Source organism: Candoia aspera, chromosome 2, assembly GCF_035149785.1.
Source record: "Candoia aspera isolate rCanAsp1 chromosome 2, rCanAsp1.hap2, whole genome shotgun sequence".
In the NCBI taxonomy this organism is placed as follows: Eukaryota; Metazoa; Chordata; class Lepidosauria; order Squamata; family Boidae; genus Candoia; species Candoia aspera.
In genome coordinates, this window is record NC_086154.1 from 71,546,195 (window position 1) to 71,551,147 (window position 4,953).

Below are 4,953 nucleotides of genomic sequence, written 5' to 3' on the forward strand. Positions count from 1 at the left end.
CTACTGCTTCACAGCTACTCAGTGACTGTATTGCTTTTTGCTGTGTTTCTATGTCTTAAAAGTTAAATTTGGTGCTCATCAAAATTTGGTTGTGGCTGTTTTTACTGGGTGTTTTGATTTATTTGTAACTCAAACACATTCTGACAGAACAAAGCACATTACTCTGAATATTATATCCCTTAAATATCTGAATATTATATCCTTTACATATCCCTATTCATATTTTTCAGCCAAAAATTCCAATTCTGTCCTTGGTCCTGTCCTTTAGAAATGCTTCTAAAACCCCGGATTATGTGATGTAGTGTAAAAAGTATTCAAATGTTTCTTGAGTCTGTTTACTAGTTCATTTAATTGGGGGAGAGCCCCTTTATAATAAAACATCTTCAGTAGCAAAACAGAGTTAAATCACATAAATGTAAACGTTCGTTTAGGTCTTAATAATCTTATTATACAAGATTTTACAACGCTGCTGAAGTATGAGCAATCTAATGCTCTTTTCAAAGGACCTTCTCTTAGTTTTGAACATTAGGTAGATAGAGTGATTGGGTTTACACATAGTATCAGGTCATTCTTTAACCATGTTTATTAAATAAACATTTGATTTATAAACCACAATGTCTGAGTTCACACAGGACCACAAGCCAAAAGTGAACAAATCACATTATGGCTTGGTATGATGTGTTAACCCAGCCATTTACTGGATAGACTTACATCCATAATGGAGTGTGACACAGGAATATGGAATAATTGACAATGATCATTTTATTCCACTGAATAAAATTTGTTTTGCTAAGATTCAAATACTCAAGGGACATCTTTATATTAATTTTCATACTGCAAGCATCCTAGAAATTATAGTTCTGTGAGAGGCAGGTTTTTTTTACCTTGGCTCAGGATGATTATTTGGGTGAAAAATAGGTATAAAATAAATTCAGTTTAATGCCTTTGGAAATGTCCACCTATTATCTATTTAATCAATTAATTTACCACATTGAAAAAGAAGTCTTGTAAGTCAGTCAAACATATCTACCAATACAAAGAAGTACTGTATCTTCTTTACGTATTCATATCCTATTCTTTGTTTTGCAAGAGATGATTGATAGAAACACACTGCAATACAGGAATAAAAGCTAGGAAAGACTGGTCAAAATATTTGATTAATCTTGTTGTGAAAAGATTTATTAAGGTTTGAATGAAAAGACAGAGTTTGTTCATTTATATGAAGTTGCACCTAGAAGTTATTAGGGGAAAGAAAGGGCTGCAGGGTTTTAGATTGGTTTGAATTATTCAGAGTAATGTGAAGCACAATGACAGCTGCCACAGAAATGTAGGTATACACAGTCTTCAGCAGGAAATATAAAAAGGCTCAGCCAGCACCTTAAAATTTGACCTCCCCCATCTTGGAACCCTCTTGACATCAGCAAGAAATTCCAGCACATCTAGAGGACATTAGGCTGAGAGGCTAGGTAAAGAATATGACTGGGTGATGATAGAGCAGGTCACAGAGATCTTCATCACAGCTACAGTACTTCTGCTCAATGATAAGAGAGGAGAGGACAGCTCCTGCTTCTTTCCTTGGAGATGGTACAAAATCCTGTTTCAGATCACGAGTGCCCGAAGAATAAAATTTGCTCCGTGCGGAAAGAGGTTGCCATTCCCAGGTTCTTCAACCTGTTTTTCATGCAGCATCAATGGGAAAAGAACTCAGCATTATTTAAAACAAAAAAACACACATACACAGAATGGAATAATTTTGGTCACTTGCAGACACTAGAATATTTGCTCAGGATTCCCATGAACATGGTACACTTTTATGGCAGCATTGGTTAGTCAAAGTTATAAAGCTCAGAGCTCATTTCCAGCAGCATCTTCTCCAGTTTTCCTGAAGACCAGCATTCTGCATACCTGAGCTTTCCTAGGCTTAGGATAGTGTTCATTCATCAAAATTGCCAGTGCTTAACGCTGCGTTCAGAGTAGTTGCACTCTGTCCACCCAGTACGGGTTGTCTATTTGAAATAATATTTATGCCCTTCAGAGCTTGTTCATCTTTTCTCAATCTGCAAAACCCCCTGGCCTTTGGGGGGAAAGTGTGCAAAGCATTCAAAAACAGTGTCATGCACAGCTGCTTCATTTAACTAAGACAGAAGCTGCTTTCAAAACAACCACAGGAGCCTTGCAAAAGAGAGACGCTTCGTTTGTACTTCCCCACTCTGCAAAGCATCTCTTTTGAATGCTTTGTACAACTCTAGCAGGAAAATGCAATCTCCACAGGTATGGATAGTCCCAGCATTATGCTAGCTTTTGAAACATTTGGATGAGCACAGTGACATTTCATTAAGACATCTTTCTTTCTTCTTGTTGTTTCTACTGTTTTCCTTGTCTGCTCATTTGGGAAGCATCAGTCCAGCCAGGCAAGTAAAGTACTGAAATGTTTTATTTTCTTTTGATTGTCTTACCCCTCCTCTTCCTCTCCCACTACGAAGTATAGAGACTTGTTTTCTGACCCTGGTGCCAACATTCCTGGCTGCTGCTTTTGCAACGGCTGTGATTTCACACCCCCAGCCTGCAGCAGAAGGAAGCTACAGCAGCAGCAAAGGCAGAGAACATTCCACTCCATTTCTCCTTGAGATCCAAGAAGCTCCCTTCTGCCATTTTTAACACCTACAAAAATGGGGCAGGGGGAGAGCTCACTCAGGAATGTATTGATTGCCTCCCCAGTCACCAGGCTTCCATGTTACCAGTTACTGTATATCTACGTTGTCAGAGTACTCCAGCTCTCCCCAGTTTGGCTCAGAGACATCTCTCATTCATGTTACATATATTTAGCACAAGAAACTAAGAACAAATATGACTTTTTATTTGAGCCAAATATAGTTACTTATCCCTAGCGACTTATATGATCCAAAGGAATGTATGATTATACCTTTGAACTTTGATCCCCCTTTGGTGGGGGAGCCTGAAACATAGTTTATAACCCAAAGGACTAGTCCAACAATTGCTGGCCGTATCTGAATTTGTCTGCTTGAATTTAACTGATCAATTTCCAATGTTCAAGGCCTATCATGATTTAGAGTACGCTTTCTGTTTCTCATGAACATTCAGCTTTAGAAAGAATCTCGTGGAACACCAAAATTTGCTTCCATCTTCTTGAACATTAAAATAATGTTTTGGCCCAAGTGAGGGCATGGATATGGCCATCTTGACAGTGACATAGAAATGGCTTACTATTGTCTTCCAGCACATTTTCTTCTACTTCCCAGTCTTGCCTACAATCTTGGATTTCCTTGTGCTCTCCATCCAGTTAAAAACCAGCTCCAATCTTGCTTAGCTCAGTGAACTCAGTCAAGGTCATCTTGATGTTGCTACAAGCTTGGTCAAATTGAACAGTTACTTCACTTGCATTCTGTTTTTCATCCCTAGTTATGAGCACTTTGGGATTGGAATGCTTCCAGACCACTTTTTTTTTTTCTAAGCAACGTCTGCTTCTCCAGTCTCTGCTGCCTCTGAAATTGCAAACAAACTGCAAACAAGCATTTATATCAGCCTGACACAGCACTCCTCCTATATATCTAATATCCTTCCACAAAGCAGGTATGATATAGTGAGCAGGCAATGTCTGTATCCCTCAGTCCTCAGATTACCTTTCACACTGTACTAGAGGATTCTGGCACAGAAGGTTGCAGGTGAAGGAGGAAGTGATTAAGTCACCTGGATCCAATCCAATAAATATGAAAGTTTATGATAGCAAGAAAATGTTATCACTGTAATCTGGCACTGCTGAGTTTATCTTAACATATAGCAATAATGTTCCTGTCATGGTGCATATTTGCAGAACAAGGATTGTTACTTCATAGGTTCAGAAAGCAGTTTTGGCAGGCATATCTGTTACTGTATAATCGCATCTGTAAATATATCAGCCACAAAACTGTTGGCTCACGGGGGTAGAAATATGCAAGGAGCTGGCAGAAGCCTTGCCGGGGGCAATACAGCTTTCATATTTAAGAGATATCTACAACTTCCATTAATAATCAGTTTATTCTTCTGAGGTTCTACACATCTAAGGAATTTACCTCCTGATAAAATTGTTGTTTTTTAGGGATTAACTCAATTAAAATTCACCAGCAAGCATGAGAGCTGCATTCTCTGTTCAGCTTTTATGAACAACCCAATCCCTTTGGTTTTGAGATGTGCTTTGTCTGTAATGCCCAGACTCCCAACTCGCATGGCTGCTGGGAACTGCAACCCCCAACATATTTTAACTGCTGGGCTGCTTGGGTAAGGCTGATATAGACAGCATATGAGGCAACCAGAGCACACATTGTTTAAGTCACATACCCACGTGCATGCTCACTAAATGATATAGAAAGCCAAATAAAGTCCATACATGTTTCTCCTACTCAACTGGAATGAAAAATTGTGACTTGTGATTATATGGTTGCTAATGCTAGTAAGAAACCCTTCTGTTCTCCAGAACTACAGCAGGGCATAGGAGATCTGCCCATCCTGACTACCATTTTTAGAAGGCTGATAAGCCTGATTTTATATGGGTGGTGGTGATCCTCCCCAATATATTGAGCAGTATTATTTGCACAAGAGTTCAGATAACAAAGATTTGTAATTACAGAATCATCTCTTTTTTTAGCTTGTAAAATATTTTGAATCTACTGAAATAAAATATAAAGTCATGAAAGAGTAAGACATTTTCAGACAACCAGCCTTTCCATCACTTAATTCTATATAGCTGGGATTAATCTGAACTATTTTGACTAATAGCAAGTCTGCATGGCTTGCAGAAAACTCATCCCTAATAAGCATTTGCCCTTCCAGGCCTGGTGCTGAGCACAGAGAACTGCTGGCCAGTCACTGCTCAGTTATTTCCCACTCACTGTGCCTCTCCTGCCCCTCCACCTCACCTCTACAAGTTTTGTCCCCCAGTGTTTCATACTTTCAAAA